Raw genomic sequence first — 19,531 nt, forward strand, 5'->3', positions numbered from 1 at the left:
ACCTCTCCCAGCAGGGAGTCTGGCAGGACTTGGCCCCCAGTACTCCTCACAGGCAGATGTCTTGCAGAGCATCCCCTCCTCACACAGTCCATCTGGCTGCTTGGCAGATGACAAAGTTTGGGGGCTCAAACTCCCCTTCTTGTAGTCCATTTCCACACACCAAAATACAGTATGATTAAGCTTCTGAGTACTTGATGTTTTATGTTGTGGTTCTGCTTCTTTTTAAGTGTACATTTTTTCTATTATTCTTTCTCATTGAAAGGATTCCTGTCACAGCAGGCAAGATTTCGAAGCTGATTGACCCACAACATAATTCATGGGAGTGATCAGAGTTGATATCTGGATGTCATCCATAGTGATATGCTATCAAAAGGTCAATCCCAGGCTCCCAGCCCTACTCTTTATGATTTCCTTATCAGCCACATCTCCTTCCTGAGATGTGCCTGGCCTCTTCCTTGTGATATATCACTGAATCAAAAAGCAAACTTTTGAAATGTAAAATAGGAAGTCTCTTCCACCATTCCTCCTGTTTGTGTCCCACCCAGCTCACAGGATTGCATCAATACACAAATCGGCCAGGGGAAATTCCGATCCTCCTCAAATCTTCACCAGCAAGGCCTGGGCTTCCCAAAATGAAACCCAGGGTCCTCCATACAATGTACCATTGCAAACCCACTTCCATTCAGTGTACATTTATACTTATTGTCCAGTACCGTTACCTCCGTGCATTGTGCCATTTCAGGCACACAGACATTCAGCACACACATTTGGTCTGTGCACACTGCTCAGTACTGTAGCTTTTCTGTATTGTACCAGGGTGTGTTATTTGCAAACACACACTGCCAGCGCACACACACTCACCATATGCGTTGCACAACACTTCACCTAGCACAAGCTTTCGTTGCGCACGCACAGAATACATCCTTCAGGTCATTTATTCCTCACAGGCATACATATACTAAGCACATGCCCTAATCCCACATGTACTACACAGTACTGTTCCATCCCCGTACTGTACCGTTCCCAGATGCACATACATCCAGCACCTTGCATCTACCTGATGTAGGCCAAGGGCGAGTTATGGACACAGCAGCTGAACTTTTAAAAAGTGAGTAAGCCTGTAGGCCTCACTCTAGTGACAAAGGTTAAAAAAAGGACCTATTTACTACTTCTGATCACTACCCTATATGCTGCTAACACTGATTTCATGCTGCTTGCACTCCTGGTGAAGGTGATAGCCATCCATTGCTAAGAGGTTAAGGCTTTGGGCACCCCTACCAGTCCAACAAGACTGGCCTACATCATGGTGCACACCTATGACAAAAAATACACATTAGGGATCCAGACAACAGTACAGTAGGGCACTCAGGGACGGGGTACACACCTTTAACCGTGTAGAACAATTTTCTGCCCCAACAGATGCCAATTTGGACACTAAGAGGTCATGGAGCACAGTGTTATCACCATCCATATGGGAAAGTAGGAGGGCTTGAACAGCAGTTCTCAAGTCACTTTCTGGAAGAAAGTGTATACATTTCTTTAGAAGAGAGAGCTGGTACCAGTCATCTTATTTTTTTTTTTCCCAGCACTACAGTTCTTGAGAGTGAGGTTGGTGCTCAGGATGAATCTAAGGGCCAGATGTAGCAAAGGGTTTTTCCCATTCTGTGTCAATGGGAAAATGTGTTCGCACATATGGCCCTAAGTGATTTGACATTCTGTGAAATGTGGGGTTTGAAGCCATCATGGTTCATGTTATGGTGCCCGGTTTGTACTATTTCTTGCTTGTTCTTTTCACCAAATAACAGCAATTCTTTCTTGCTGGAGTTGAGCTTCAGGTGTGCACTGGACATCCAGGTCTGTATGAGGTGCAGGCAGTGACTGAGGCATTGGATCTCTGGAGTGGAGTCTAGGTGGCATGCCCTCTCTGTAGCATGCAAAGCTGGGCACGCTGTGCAGGGAGTCCAGGTAACCACACGTTGGTTTACCGGGGTAAAAATTAAATCACCTAATGCTCTAATTTTTATGGTAGCTTGGCCGAGGTGTTAGGCCAATCTTGGAGAAGTGCAAAGCATTTGTTGTACTAACAGCATCAATCTTGCAACTCACACACTCAAAGGAATAGCTTGAGACCAATTTATGAAAATACTACAGATTTTTATGTAATTTTTAAGACCAAGATTATCAAGATTGGTTAAGTACTTTTCAAGATATTAATTTTTGAAGTTTAATAAAAATAGTATTTCTCATGCGTAATTATGCACCATGGGAATCAATGGAGGATCTCCTTTAAAAATACATATAAAATTGTACAGTTGGTTTACCAAGTTCTTCTTTTGCACGTTTGTTGAGGTCATCAGTGGACAAGCTGTGCCAGCTGGAGAAGTTCAGGCAGCTCCTGGTTACGGTGGGAGCAGCAAGAAGAGGTCTCTGTTGTTGGTGCAGGGACACTGTGAGGGACCACTTGGAAAAGCACTGCACAGGTAAGTTTAAAGATTGATGCTTGGAGTCCCATTGAACTGTCGAAGTTGAAAAGGGTGGGGAAACCTTAGGGCATGGCAGGTTCTTTGGTGCAGGGAACTGGGAGGCCCGGTGCAGAGCGAATTGGTGATCCAAGAGATGGTCGCAAGAATGCCCTCAGAAGCAGGAGGTAGGTTGGTTCTAGAGCCATTTTCAGGACAATGAGAGCACTCTGGCAGGAGGTCTAGGTTATTTTAAAATCCCTTGACTGGGGCTTCCTCCTGGTCCTTTTGCAGCCCCAGGCAGGCTGTTTTTCTCAGTGTGCAATGTTGGCTGACTAATACCCAGGGTATTGGCATGGTTTGGATGCTGAAGGGCACAGTGCCACTACACTTGGCACACTGGCAGGGTTTGTCCTCATGGTTGTTGGTGTTTACTTTGGTCCAACTGCAGCATCCGGTTTGCGAGTTAGTGGCTGGTTAGTGAAGTGACCCTCACTGTCTTGCTGGTTTCTTTACATTTTAGAGTGGTACCTCCACTCTGGAGAGAGTTCTCTTGTGATTTGTGAAGCCAGGAGATCCTGCAGGGTTTCTGTAGAGCTGTCCAGTTGTCCAACAGATCCTCAGTGGCGACTGTTGGGTCCAGGGTGTAGCAGGTTGTGTTTGGCACCTTTATTTTGGTGCCACAGGTCCACAGTTCTCGTCTTTCAGATCTTCTTGGTACTGGTCTTCTTTTGGCTGTTGAATCTGATTTATTGGTCTAGAGATACCCACTAAATTCTGTATTTAGTGGGCATTTTAGGGCAAGCTGGTAGTGACCAGTGGGTCATCTACCTTAGGATGGTTACACCCACTAAGTAACCACTTCCTGTGGGGAGGGGTCACTTAACTATACCTGATTGGCTATTTTCCTTCCATCCATCACAGGCAACACCTTAGGAGTGGTGCATTCCAGGTGGGTCCACTCCTCCTACCCTTTGTTTGAATTTCCCGCCATTGCTCCCACCAAAAGTGGGGCTTTGCAATGGGGGTTGCCACCTGCTGTGAGCAGCAGACCTAGGGGTCAAGTTTCAAAGGCAGCAAGCTCTTTGAAGCTCGCCACCAGGGCAGTTCCCATTTCTGAGGAAGGGGGTGTTGGCACCTCCACCCAGAAAGGGCTTTGACCTCACCCCAAAGTTGTAGATTGGATGTCTGGTAGTACCAGTCTGGATTGTACCAGTCAGCAACTATGCCAGGGTAGTTAGCTTGGGCAAGAGGCACCTGTAAGGTGACCCCCAGGTACATTTTTTAATAAATCCAACACTTGTACCTGTGTGACTCTATCATTCTGAATTGTTTGATACCAAACAACCCAGGGTTCAGAATGGCCATCTTGTTGCTGTGGAACTTGTACTGACCAGTGTCCAGCACATGCATTTTAAAATGGCTGCTCTGTTTACTCACTATGTGCCAGGTTTGGCAAGGACACGGTGGGAGTATATTTGTCCTGCAACTATACCCTCACATACAGTATAGTGCACCCTGCCTTAGGGCTAGAAGGCCTGCCATAGGGGTGACTTACCTATATTGCATGCAGTGTGTAGTGGACAGGGCACACAGGCAGTGTGCCATGTTGGGTTTTCATTTTAGGTTTGCATCTGGGCATTCAGCCTGCAATTGCAGGGCCCTAGAGGGTGGCACAATCAGTGCTGCTGCCCTCAGGGACATACCTTTAGTACCTCCTGCGCTGGGCACCTGAGTACCATTTACTAGGGCCTCATGGTGGCAGCCAAAGGTGTCTCCAATTGTGCCACTGCATCACAACATTTTAGGGAAAGAGCTCTGGCAGAGGGGAACGAGGTTAGCAGGGGCCGTGGGTACTAACAACTTCTAGACTAAATCATACAACAAGCAAAAAGTGGGAGCTAACCATGTCAAAAAGAGGTATTTTCTCACATGGAGAAGACTATCAAATATACTTGTGCATCATTTGCAGATTAATACTGTCCAAATAGAGGTTGAAGAAGTCGGTGAACAGAACTCTTGTCAAGTCCACAGGTGAGAGGGAACTTTTGGAACCTGGAGATGCCCATGCACTTTGGAATAGCATAATTTAGACTCCATCCTGTATACATCATGCATATACATTCATATATTCATATACAACATTTATTTTCAGTGTGTGATTTAAAACTCATGAATGTGAGTGTTCCATTTAAATGAACTAATGGAGTATATTTATTGCAACCACTAAGGTTTTATGCATATGAGCATATTAAGTTGATAAGTTGATTGGTGTAACTATCTTATGCATATTCACATTTAACACTGATTAGCTATTTCACTTTATGTGTTTATTTCATATTGTAATTCACATCCATTTTGATTCTGAAAGGTTTAATTCGACATAAGGCCTTGATTGAAATGTTTTCTTTAATTTGCCAGTGTATTAACTTTTCCTTTTGCAGGTGCATTATCATGCTTCTTGTTAGCTAGAGAAAGACTTATTGTTTGTATTAGATAGCTGATAGTGTAGTTGGCAGTGAACTCGGAGGAATAATGGTCAAAGGAGGCCTTCTGTTTAACACATACCAGGGGGGTGGTTAGAAATGTTTTTTTTAGTTGGCAGAGGTATGCACCCTGTCCAAACAGGGACCACAATTCTAGTCAGGGTAAATCAGTTACACACCATAAATTAACCTGTGCTCACCCTCTAGTAGCTTGACACAAAGCAGGCAGTTTTAACTTAGGAGACAATGTGCAAAGTATTTGTGCAACCATTAAAACAGTAACACAGTGAAAACACCACACAAAAGATACCACACCTGGTTAGACAAATATAGCTTAATTTCTGTAACAAAACAAGACCAAAATGGCAAAAAAATCAATAAGTAGAAGTTGAGATATGATTTTCTAAATAATAAATTAAACCATGTAACTTGTAAACATAAAGCATCAACCAGGGCAATCTGGTCGTGCTACACCGGGTGAAATCTGAAAAGTCAGGCCCACCCCGCTGGAGCACAGGTTGGATACAGGGACCAGCCTTGGCCTTGCTGAAATCTGTACCTTGCTGTCACAGTGTCCTTTCCTCGGGATCCGCATGTTGCTGAACAAAAGGTCCACCATCCGGCGTCACCATCTCAGAAAGCTATTATAGCACAGAGTTATGGTGAAGCCAGTCGGGGGGAAGGGAATTAGGGTAGGGAACAGCAGAGAGAGAGATCTGAAAAGAAAAGGTTAGAACAAATATGCACTTCCTCATTCATAGAAATATAACTCATCAATAGTCTCTTGACTGAATGCGTCTCCGATATCAGATGGAGACCCCTTTTGAAATGAGGGCAAAGCCCCTTCTTTGAATCATGGAACAAGAATAAACTACGACCTCAGAACCAAGAGATGGCAAGAGCTTTGGACTATGATCATCATGGAACAAGAATAAACTATGACCTCAGAACCAAGAGATGGCAAGAGCTTTGGACTATGATCATACTCAGAATATCAATCCTGTAACATCTATGCATTCATAACATAAACCTTTGATCATAACCTAGAAAATCTCAAAGAATTAAATATGCTTTTCACATATTATGCTTTCCAAAAAAACAATGAAAACTATGATTTGCTTATCTCCAAAAATACTTTCACATTCACAACTATAAAGGCCGAAAGGTTTTTACTCATTGAACTTGAAGCGCTTTACTTATAATACCAGGAAGTGCTTTCACTTGTCTTGCCTGAAGCGCTACGCTCATTATGTTAAGGGGACACTTTACTCATGTGGCCTGAATCACTTTGATTGTTGTGCCAAGAGCCTTTTACTCCTGTGGATTGAAGCGTTTTGATTGCCATGCCAAGAGCGCTTTACACCTGTGGACTGAAGTGCTTGAATTGCCATGCCAAGAGCGCTTTCCACCTGTGGAAAGAAGCACTTGAATTGCCGTGCCAAGAGCGCTTTACACCTGTGGACTGAAGCGCTTGATTTGCCGTGCCAAGGGCGCTTTACACCTGTGGACTGAAGCGCTTGAATTGCCGTACCACGAGCGCTTTACACCTGTGGACTGAAGCGCTTGATTTACCGTGCCAAGAGCGCTTTACATCTGTGAACTCAAGCGCTTGAATTGCCGTGCCAAGAGCGCTATATATCTGTGAACTGAAGCGATTGAATTGCCGTGCCTAGAGCGCTTTACATCTGTGAACTGAAGCACTTGAATTGTCGTGCAGAGCGCTTTACACCTGTGCACTAAAACGCCTTTGATCGTCGCGCCAAGGCCGCTGTGCTTTGGAAACTGAAAACGCTTTGCTCGTTGTGCTAAGGAGCGCTTTACTTCTGGAAGTAATGACTTCCTCCAAAATTGGATTCATCAAGGCCTTACCGCTACGAGTACGACCTACTCGTTTTTGAATTCACCATGGAAACAAGGATACTTCGATTGGAACACTGCTCTTCTTCAGAGAACCCCAAACAAGGTCTGACTGCATCAAAGTCTTCAAAATAGTAAGCAACGTGCTTGTGTGTGGCTGGGCTTTATAGGCCTGCCACACCCCAAGATGGCTGCTGCCTATAAAATCATGGGAATTGTAGTTCCTTCATAGAATAGCGCTGATAGGTGTTTCTTGTCCACCAATGTCCTGAACCTGCCGCTCTATGAGCTGTGCCACAGGGCAAACAACGCTGATGGCCACCTTTGGAACAAGAGGGGATGACAAGTGGTGCGCATAAAGCGCCGCAGAGCCGCGCAGCGGAGTTTCGGGCAGGACCTGGACCGCGCATGGCCTTATTCCTGACACTTACTTTGAGTTTGCATTGGTGTCAAGGGAGGATGCGAAGAGCAGCTGAGTCGATGCTTAGTTGTCGATCCTGGTGATGTTAGAAATACATTGGTTTTGAGCTGCACAATTGGGGATGTGTTACTGCCAAAACCCTTTAGCTGAATGCAGCATGATCAAGTTACACATCCAGCAATGCGATGTCTCCTGAAGCAGCGATGCGTCGGTGTCAAAGGAGATGCATAGGTTCTGACCGGTGCAATGATGGCAATGCGTGGATTTTGGTAGTTACATCACTTCATAGCCACTCCCAATGGACCAGGACTTTATTGGCACCACTTGCAGCAACCAAAGCCCAGGTGCTGTTGCAGGTTGTGTTGGAAGTCAGTTGTGTCCATGAGACTTCAGAAGGATGAGAGGCAAGCCAGCAACCCTTGGAGTCATCCTGGATTCAAGTGAGATGGGTCCAGCAGGGTAGAGGACAGCACAACAGAAAAGCAGTTCTTCCATCCAGAGAAGAGTCCAGAGTGACAGTCCTTGTAGCAGCAAAGCAGCCCTTCTTCCTTGAAGAGTTCTTCACAGGTCAAGAAGTGAACTGATTTGGTAGGGCCAGAGGTCCAGTTCTTTTACCCAGTGGTGCCTTTGAAGTGGGGTAACCTCAAAGAGGGGTCTTTGAAGTGCACTGAGGTCCTCCCTTCCTGTACTTGCTGCAGACTCACTACAGGGAGTTAAGAAGTCCTTTGTGTGGAAGCAGTACACTGCTTATTCAGGAGTGTCAACTTCGCCCTCCCATCCTGCCCAAGATGTCCCATCAACATGCAGAGGGGCATTCATTCATACCTACCCTTCCTCTGTGTGAAGCTGTCTAGAGGGAATGCAGGAAACCAGCTGTCACCCAGCCCAGATGTGTATTGGAGACAGGCTGTAGCCACACAGGGCAAAACGCAGGGAAATGCCAACTTTCTAAAAGTGGCATTTTCAAAATTAGAATAGTAAATCTTACTTTACCATTCAAGAAGATTTATCAGTATAATTCCACAGGTGACAGACCTACTCCACCTCAATCAGGAATTACACTTTATTAGATGAAATAAGGAATCCCTGGTGTTAATCTATGAGTGGGCAGGACTCACAATAGTGAAAAACACATTTGGGAGTTTTTCACTACCAGGACATGGAAACTTAAAAGTATGCATACTGCCTTTTAATTACATAGCACCCTGCCCTGTGGGCAACCTAGGGCCTACATTAGGGGTGATTTATATGTAATAAAAGAGGACTTTAAGGCTTGACAAGGGTTTTTTAGTGCCAAATTGATATGCTAGTCAAACAAACTGTACATACTGGCCCTTCAGTGGCAGGCATGAGGCATTTTAATGGGCTACTTAAGTGGATGGCACAATCAGTGCTGAAGGCCCACTAGTAGCATTCAATTTATAGACCCTGTGCAGATATGGTGCACTTTACTAGGGACTTAGAAGTAAATTAAATATGTCAATTGTGGATATACCGATGTTACCATAGTTTAAGGGAGTGCGCACATACACTTTAGCACTGGTTAGCAGTGGTAATGTGCCCAAATTCTTAAAGCCAACAAAAATAGATCAGCAAAAGTGAGGCAAAGAAGGGAAAATGTTTAAGGAAAGACTACCCTAATGCTGATAGGTCTAACAGTAGGGTGCTCAAGGTTAGCAGCTGCAGTATCAATTTCAATGAGCTGAGAACTAAGGGAGCATGTCTACCCCCCTCACGTTCAGCGGTTTGGTTGGTTCTTGGTGATGAGAAAGAGATGGATGTTTTTTATGCTAATGTTATATTTAATTTATATTTCTATAGGGAGTTAGCCAGGCTTTCTCTTGACTGCCAGAGGGAACAGATCTCTCTCTGCTGGGCTTTCCCTGATGGTGAAGCTTCATGCTGAACACTTCTCTTATTTTTCTGAACTTCTACCGATATTTTATTCTGACACATTCTATGCCGCAGACAGAAATCCCTTTTAGTTAATCCTGTCCTTAAGATATGTAGAGAAGGGAGTTTCTTTATTGAATACCTTAATGCAAAAATATAATTTATTTGTGTTGTGGCAATTACTGTTCTGCATCTCTTTTTATTACAATTTAACTTATGGGTACATTTCAACCGGCAAAGTAAATTGCTGTGTCCTGTGAAACCTATTTTTACTTTTCATATATACTAGATGGATTATTATCCTAAAATAAACCCATTTAACCTAACATACTGATTTCTGGTTCTTATTGTGGAGTCACATTGGCTGCACAAATTGGAAATTTATTTCTGGTGTTTACTGCCTTACAGTGCTTCACGTCCACTAACGCAGAAATATATTTGATGATTTCACCAAAAGACTGAGTTGTAAATAGCAGCACGCCCTCAACCTCAACAAGAAAAACAAAAGGCTGTGGTGAAACGGGCTTTTTTTCAGGGCAAGCTTGGCCAGCTAGCTATAGGCTTCAGGTGACATTAAGCACGCCTGGGCCCTGGAGGTAGAGGCATTACATGCATCAGTTGTAAAATTAATTTTTGTCTGGAAAACATTTTGTAAATGTCAAAACGGCTCAATATTTCTTACCGGAGTTTCCTTTTATCCCTTCCTTCACCCATTTAGTCTAAGCAAGACTTGTGTGTCTTATATTTCTGATATTCTCCTTTGTTGGGTTCTTTGCCAGGCTTCTCCTTTCTCCATTTCCTCGGAGTGCCGCGGCGGAGACTAGTTACATCATGAGGCCTGAAGTCAGCCAGGTTTCTGGGCTCACTATTTTGATTTAGGATGTTGCCAATTTGATACTACACATGGTCAATGGGTTTCAGAACGGATCACGCTGCTCCATTCTAGTGAACATTTGGCAATGCTAGAACTATAAACTGAAGTTGAGTTCTTTCTCACATTGTACAGTAAGCAAAAACACATTGGATTACAGCAACGAGGACCGTGGATTGGAGCAAAGGCCTTCAAACTGCTTTCGAAAATCAAACTGTTTGTAGGCATGCTAGACATAGTGGCCATATTAGCGGACGAGAACGCCAATAATCAAAGTGTATTCATCCAAATGTGGTAGTGCGCTTTCTTCAGCTCTTTGGCTTGCTACAGCCAGGATTTAAAGTTGGCGGGGCACGTGTGAATTCTTCTCTCTGCTCTAATCCAGCATGCAGTGAAATGCCATCAGCCTTGAACTTTCTCACATGTGAAATGCAGATGCGCAGCTGCTGATCCTCTGAACATAATGGACACGCCCTCGAGGCTCTGAGCGTCTAATCTCTTCCATAAATAACCTTGTGTTCAAAATGTACGCCACGATAATGACGACGATGATGGCTGTGCATGTGCTCGTGTTAGTTTTGGAAGCAATCGATGTTCGTCTTTCGAGCAGTAGGCTGTCTCATCACCCGTTCCATAATGTGTACAAATACGTTTGGGGAGAAGAGCTGATGGTAACCAAAAGCAAAACCCTCCGCATTCTCCGTGAGCAGGAACAGCGAAAGTCTTATCAAATGAGTCTTCACCACTCTCAGCTTGAAATATTTCGGATCTGAAGACGTTTCCATTCTGACAGTGTCACCTTAAGGATTTCGAGGTTCCCAGGGAAACACTATTTGGGGCCGCTGGTTGGAACAAATTTGAAGTTTATTACCCATTTCCTGCTAGTTCCAGCTTGCATGATGCTGCTGTGAGAGTGTCGGGGCTTATTTGGTCTCTAGTAATTTATTTATATGGGGGCTCCTTTTGAATACACTTAGAGTGATTCCACCATGTACACAATATTTACTCCTAATCTAACCAGGAGCAAGATAACATGTTCAAAAAAGCATTTATCAGAGACTTTGAGTCAGTAATCTTCACGCATCATTATCCATTTGGTCATGAACAACCACACCTTTCAGTAAAGTTAGAAAGTTTATTTCCCTACATTAACAATGCTAACACATGTAAATTAATCTCAAAACCAAATGAGAGGCATATACAGACAACACAGGCTGACCAAAGCAATGGAAGAATCTCAGTTTTACCAAAGAATTAATTATGAAACGTTCAAGAGTTACTGTACAAATTAATAGCAACAATAACTGAACAACAGAGATGGCATACATCTAGATTCAACAGGTAAACAAAATAAATTGTTTGTTAATAACATTTTTATCCCATGGCACACTAACTAACTCTCCAATTAGAATGGCATGTTTTGGCTCCATGCAAAAGTATTTTAGTCAAAAGTTAATTTGGAAAACATCTAACTATGGCTCTACCAAAATAGCGGTTGATACCTAAAAGAAAGAACAAACATCTATAACAGAAACAATAGCATATTGTTCTACCTCTCCTGAATGGATCAGCAAGCTGTGATTTCTTTGTCAGTTGGACATCCGTTTGGTCAGCTTCAGTAATGGACAGTGAAGGGGAATGTCTAAGCCACAGTTGGGCTCCAAGTTAACTGAACCAACTTAGAAAGGGCATCAAACTAAGAAACAGTATCAATAGCATTTACAATTAGCTATAAGGCTAAAGTAAGGAAGAAAACATCAGGAACTGCTGTGCTCCTTGCACGGGACTGGAAAAAGAACAGAATAGAAAATAACTACTCCCTTCTGCTACGTGTAGTAAGGATAAGCTAAAATCCAAAAGTACTTTCTCACGTCGCCATTGATCAGAATAACATGTGTTAACAGTAGAACCAATAAACACTAATTTCTAAATCTGTGATATAACTGAACAGTCTTTCACACGTTGATGATTGGCTCCTCTTCTCCCATTCCCATCACCAGTTTTGTTGAGTAACTTTTCAGTTGCAATCATAGCTCCAGTCAGTGAAGTCTTTGTTGTGTCCTGGGAACATCAGTTTCTCATGCACAAAAAATACAAATGTGTCTTCAGTTAGGACACAGTTTTAAAGCTCATGGTTCTCTAAAGAAAGTTTAAGACATCAACTTGCTTAACATTGCAAGCCTACAAATCTATTTGGTCAGCTCTACGTGAACAATGAACACATGTTAATTCTCTGGTTTTACAAAAAATGTTTACACTTATTTTATGACATGAAGCTTAACATAAGGCTCTGTCGACTAGGCCCAAAATATCATAATTATTCAATGCCTAATATATCGAAGCAAATACATAGCATTAATACCTTAGTATGATCCACTAATACATTTTGTTCTCCATGTGCACATTATTTAAACTATAAATGTCATGTGTTTATTCATGCCGTACACGTTATGGTCGCCACTCAAGTGGGCACATTTTCCAAGTCACTAAATTTTCTCTACGTTAGCCTCATTCATGTACATTCTTAACTATTAATCAATGCAAATTTACTAGTAATGAATTCAGCATTCAAACTACCCAATATTAAATTATATGTTAACCTTTAACAGGGTCACACAAAAACAGTTGGAATATGTCTTACCCAGGATCCCAAAAACTATTTAAAATGACAAAGGGTCAAGAAACAGAGTCAATGGAAGAGGTAGGCAGAGAAGGAGAGAGATTGTTATAGAGAAATAGGATAAACAGCGCTTAAATAGAGAAAAACATACATTTCCCACAGGGCCCCTTGGAAGGTGGGCATCCTGGGCAATCGCCCACTTTGCCCATGCCTTAAAATATTTCTGCATACTGAGTGAGATACAGACAAGAAACCATGTGGAGAGGGGTAGAAAATAAAAACGCCTAGAAAACTCAGACAGATGACACTGTTGTGGAAGGAAAAGTAGAAGGTAGCACAAGAGGAAAAGAAGATTGAAGACTTCATTTTATTTTGGAGTTCATTAGACAAATGAGGTTTCAGGATACACAGGAAATAAACAGCACTATTGGTCTCTTCCCATGTCCATCACGGTAGAACGAGAGTCACTGAGAGACAAACAGCTTGATTTATAAAAGAGAAGTAACATATACAAGCCCTAACTGCAATGGTTACATGATTTCTATTTAAATGTCTCATTTCTCAGGTTCTTCCCATTATAGGGCGATCAGATTTTTAAAACCAAATACTGGGACAGTACTTGACACAAAAACTAGACTAAACTTTGGCACCTACGGTAGATGACGTATCACAATGACAATCTATGAGGTGTAAAATTACACAGGAATAACCTACCATTATAATACATAGGCTGCATGTAATAAAATCAAAAAAGTGATTCAAAGGCTGTACAACTCATTCTTTTTCAAAAACCTAAGACTAGATCAAAGTCAGTCTGATTTTCTTTGCATTCTGGGACCTGTGGTCCTCTGTCACAAGACTATAAGTACCAGAAAGGAAATGAAATAAACAGGCCTGGATCAGCTTCAATTTGTGTTTCTGTAAGCAGAGGTGGTGGAGATATGAGCACTTCTTAGTAGATCGCCATGACCTGTGAAGCCTCCTGCTTCATGCCACCCTCAGCCACACCAACTAGCTGAGATGCGCTGAGTGGACCAAGCTCTGCCATTTATGACCTTGAAATTCTGAGATGAGCCCCATGGGCATGCTGGAGTGGATGCTGATTCGCCACTCTTTAAAATCTGAAGCGATGCATGAATGAGGCAGCACAGCAAGTGACACCTTCAAGCTTAGAACTTCTGTCCTGGTGAAAAGAGGCCCAGTGAAAATGAGAGAACTACAATGTCATGCACGTATTACCTCCTACCCTTGCCGACCCCCTTTAAAAACCAGGACAAGTATTTACATAACAATAAAAGTGTAGAGACCAAAGTAATTGGCACATACATTTTAAATTAGTTATTCAACCAGAGTGATTATAAATCACTTAACTCATTCCCAAACTTGTTGATTACAGACTTTTAGCCTGATGAGAGAACTGAAACTTTTGCAAGCATTGATTCACTAAGGTTTTCTTGCCTTTCACATGCATTGCATGCACGAAAGACAAAGATAGGGAAAATGTATATGCCATATTCATGTGGTGCTCTGGCATGTGGTGAGCTTAGGCTTTGAGAGGGTGTGGACTAGGCAGGAGACCTTGCTGGCTGGCCCATCCATGTGTGTATCACTTATCCACAAAGGGTCACACACACAGCTTTGTGTCTGTATTCTCCCAATCTATGTATGACCATGTGAAAAACAGGCAAAGGGGAAGTTGCAAAGTAGAAAGGAGTCACACTTGACCCTTCCCTGTCACCAATAGCACTATCTACAGATGCCCATGCACTGACTGAGCATAGCAACTCATAGATTATCCACTTTGTTTGGCAATCAAAAGGAAACAATGCATATTTTTCATTATGCATTTAAAACTTACTACTCTCACCCAGCTGGGTTGAGGAAGAGTTGCTATCTGATAAAAACAGGTCTACACCCTTTTATCTATGTGATTGATAGACATGAATTCATATACAGCAATTTAACTGGTTCTCTACCAGTACTTTAGTACAGATGTAGAGCTGTGGTGTGCAGTATTTGTACTCCCTGCCAAACAACCCATAACACCCAGGGCTCATGTGTAGATAAAGGACCTTTATCCTGTGTAGATTGGTCTTACTCAGCAAATCACAAGTTCCCTTTGCAGTATGTAACCCGTTTCTTCTACAATGTACATTGTGGGCTCCTGAATTTTTCATGAGATGTTGCCATTCTCATCTCAAGATTTTACTGCTGAATGTCCAAATCAAGCTTTTATGTTAGATGTTATTGGCTGACATGAATTTTCTGGTGATCAGTTTCTGCAGCCAGCATTTTTTTGTTTCAATATTTCCAAAAACACCTTAACATGCTGAAACCATCAAGGTGCCAGGCGAGGGATTAGCCAACTATTCCTCATCCAATTTCTTCTGGGATCCCTCAGGAGGCACAGTGCATAATCCAAAATTTTCTCTGCCACCCCCCACTTTCCTACCTCCCAGAAACAATTGGGGTTGATTGGCTCAAGTGGCACAAAATGTATTGACTCAGGCCTCACACACAGTTGTCCATCCAAATATGCACCTCTTCTGAGAATTAGCTTTTTGAATGTAAAACTGTGTCTCAGGTTTCACAAATCTTACATGCCAAGTCCTTGCATGTCAGGGCTATTTTATTATGAACACATATATAACAGGGTCATGCACAGGCAGCCCTATTATTGGACATGTTTACTGAAGCTGACCATTATATGGAGTTCATTTCAAGGTGTCTTTTTAAAACTAACAGCAGCGTTTACATTTTTGTTGTACCCGGTTTGATTTCTGGACACAGCCCCGTCTATTCATCACCCACAGCCCGCACTTGACTACATTTAAACAGGAAGTTGGCACAAGCCTAATGCTGCACACCGGCTTGAGGATTGCACTGTGACCCTAACCGTTGATCAACAGTCAACCACACCCCGTCTTGGAGTCTAGAAGTAAGTTTTAGCTGGGTCGTGGTGTATTTTAATTTTGTCTCAGGGTCGCCACTATATTTTCAATGTCCTTTTGCCTCCATGCCTTTTCAATTGAGGCCTGTCTGTACCAACCAGCTTTTCCCTTTGTTTTCCTGTCATTGATTCCTTTAACATGGATCCAAATATCACAAGGGATGATTCAGCCTCAAAATGAGAACTTCACCCTGAAAGCGGAAACATAAGCCATAGCACTGCTTTTTTTGCATGCACACAAACTTCACTTTTTCTGCCCTGTTTACCAGACTCAAAAGTTGTTTTCATCCCTTGCACAGGGCACACTCTTTACTCAGCCTTGTTAGTGTTAACGCGTCTGACCTTAATAAGTAAACTTGCAAGGGGACGCGAATAGGTCAATGAACCTTTTGACTCGCAATTAAGATGTTCCCACCATAATTCCAGTACATTCAGATCAATAATCAATAATCAGTATACAATATCAATAATCAACAATAATCATTAACATTAATAATCAATAGAGTCAGTAACTGTCACACACCATGACCTTACAGTCATGAATAACCATGCCTCTTTGTAAAAGTTAGAATATTTATTTCCCTATATTAACAATGCTAAAGTTATGTAGACTAATCTCAAAATCAAAGGAAACACATACAGAAACAATACTGTCTATCCCAAGCGGTGGAAGAAACACAATCTAATCAAAGCTTGAACTACGACACACTCTAAGGTTATGGTGCAAATTAATAACAAGGTCAACTGCGTCAACGTGATCTCATACATTCGAGTTCAGCAGAGAAATTGATCAAGCAGTATTCCCAATTAGCAGAATTTCATTAGTGAGGATCTTTAACTAACACCAGATTAGCATCAGCATGATGGGCTTCATGCAAAACAATTTAGTAACACTAATTTGGAAAAACATCTAACTATGGCTCTATTAAAACAGTGCGGTTGGTACCTAGAAAGAAAAAGCAAATATGCATGATAATCAACATTCTAATTCATAATACCTAATCCTCAATGTGGATCAGCAAGCTGAGTCAGTCTTCGTCCTCAGGACATCAGTCGATCAGCAAGGCATCAGGATTCAGCATCAAAGTTCAGTAAACACAAAGGCATTACAATCCTGGCGGTAAATGCCGCATACCGCCGTGCTGACGACTGCCAACATACCATGACTGCAGCAGTATTCCGCTACAGGTATTATGACCAACACTAAGAAATCCGCCACTATACAGACACCCACACAAGTCTGCCAGACCAAAGGTCAGTGATAAACTGGCGGTACCAAAACCCACACCGTTGCGCCAACAGGAATACACCCACAGTATCACGACCCACGAATCACCGCGGAGGTCTAAAACTGCGGTAAACCATTGGCGGTACACACTGCAGCGCTCAAAATACACACACACACTTACAAGACACCACCACATTGTACAATTCAAAGTACATACACCTGACACACATACACACACCACACCCACACCACCATAAAACACACACCCACCTTACCCACAACCCCTAACAGTGAAAAAAAAGATAGCAAGCAGAGAGAGACAAGTCAGGAGCACCCACTCAATCAGAGGCACAATACATCATCACCCATACACCATTCACACACCTCACAACACAACACCCCACATATCACCCCACACATCCTGACACATACCACTCACACCACATGCATGGTACCCCAAAGACAACCCAGGTTTTCAGAGAAGGAGCTAAGGGTCATGGTGGAAGAAATCATCTGGTTAGAGCCACAGCTATTCGGATCACAGGTGCAGCAGACGTCCATTGCAAGGAAGATGGAGCTATGGTGGAGGATCGTGGAAAGGGTCAAAGCCGTGGGACAGCACCCAAGAACAAGGGATGACATCAGGAAAAGGTGGAAGGATCTATGGGGGAAGGTACATTCCGTGGTTGCAAGACACCAGGTAGCCGTACAGAGTACTGGCGGTGGACCCCCATCTCCTCCCCCACAACTAATAACATGGGAGGAGCAAGTCTTGACAATAATGCATCCTGAGGGCCTCCAGGAGTAGCAGGAGGACTGGACTCTGGTAAGTCATATCTTTACTACTATTTTCCCCCCCACCCTACCTGCATGCCATCACAAACTCCAACCCCTACCCTCACCCCATCACTCCACCACCTCACACATACCCGACTATCACAACCCACCCATCCCAATACCAAGCCCTGCATGTAACACCAATGCATGGACCCCCATCACAGACCTGCATGGACACCCATCACCACAGCATGCTCAGTAGAGAGACTCACCCAGCCCACAAAATCCCCACTCAAACAAGGCAAAGCTGACAGGGAAATCACAGTCATACAGGGAAAAACACCCATGCGCAAGATGGCACATGCAGATACTATAACACTGCTTTTGCATCCCCACAGGACCCCTACTCAACGTCACCAGAGAGGAGGTGTCAGCTACATCCAGTCCCCTCTAGAAGAGGCCCACAGTGACGACAGCAGCTCTGCATGCCTGGATCAGGATGACCAACCTGGCCCATCAGGGACCCCTGGACAGTCAGTTACCCTGTCAGAGTCCCATAACACCACAGAGCCTCACCCCCTCAGGAAACACCAGCACAGCACCCATCCAGAGGGCCCATGCCACTGTCTCCAGGACACGTCAATCAGCAGTGTGTCCACCACTAGAGGGACCCCTGGCAACCCCACAAACAGAGGACGATCAGGGACCTGGGGTCATTGGCAGTGGGCACACGGTTCGGGGACAGAGGCACAGGACAACAGGGAAGCTGGGAGGACTGCTGGGTGACAGGGGGAGGACAGGCCCAGGGAACCCAATCTCCAGGAGGCACTCTCCAACATCCTGGGAGCATACCACCATTCCCAGGAGACCATGGGCCAGATACTGTTCAAGTTGCAGGACATCCAGTGGCTGCAGGAGGGACAGTACCAGGGTATCAGGGAGGACCTCAAAAACATCTACACCATCCTGGTCACCATTGCAGAGGTGCTGGCTGACATGGGCAAGACCATAAGGGAGGCAGTGGCACGACAATGGGCCCCTGACTCTAGCCACACCGAAGGACAGCCCTCCACCTCTGCCGGCACTAGTGGACAGGAGGCCTGCCACAGGACCAACAGGCCACCAGCACCCCACCCCCTGCAGAAGGAGAACCACCCCGCAAATGGTCCCTGCAATCCAGGCAGAAGCCAGAGAACATTGCCAAGACCCTCACCAGGAAATAAGACTCTCCTGATTGTCACACTTCTGTTCCACTCTGTCACCCTGTCCACCTCAAACTGACATTACTTCCCTTCCTATGCCCCATTGGACAATGCACCTGTGATACCGAGAGACTGGACTCTACCCTGGACTTTCCTCCACCATCACCCCAGCCTATTGCACATCCCCCTTCATTTATGAGCACTTAAATAAATACCCTTGGAACAAATACAAATCTGGAGTCTGTCAAATGATTGAAATATGTATAAGTTCAACATTATCAAAGCATTGCAAGTCATATGTACAGATAATATACTTTGGAATGACCTTTGGTGGGTAGCAGTACACATAGCAGGAGCCAGAGTGGGACACGGAGATCTGAAAATAGAGATGCCAAAGGGTACAGTAAGTGGCCATAGACATGGAGAAATCAGGCTGCCATCTACAATGTCCAACAGAAAAATGAAAAGTTAAGTGAAGTTACAGTGTCTTACCTGTGTGTCACTGGAAGTACTGCTGTATTATATTACTTCTGTTGTCAACATCTTCTTCCTCTGCCTCCTCTTCCTCAGTGTCCATAGGCTCCACCGCTGCCACAAGACCATCTCCAGGCTCATCTTCCTGCAGAAAAGGCACCTGGCGTCTCAAGGCCAGGTTGTGCAACATGCAACATGCAATGATGATCTGGCACACCTTCTTGGGTGAGTAGTACAGGGATCCACCTGTCAGATGGAGGCACCGGAACTTGGCCTTCAGGAGGCTGAAGATC

This window comes from Pleurodeles waltl, chromosome 5 (genome assembly GCF_031143425.1).
Source record: "Pleurodeles waltl isolate 20211129_DDA chromosome 5, aPleWal1.hap1.20221129, whole genome shotgun sequence".
Taxonomy (NCBI): Eukaryota; Metazoa; Chordata; class Amphibia; order Caudata; family Salamandridae; genus Pleurodeles; species Pleurodeles waltl.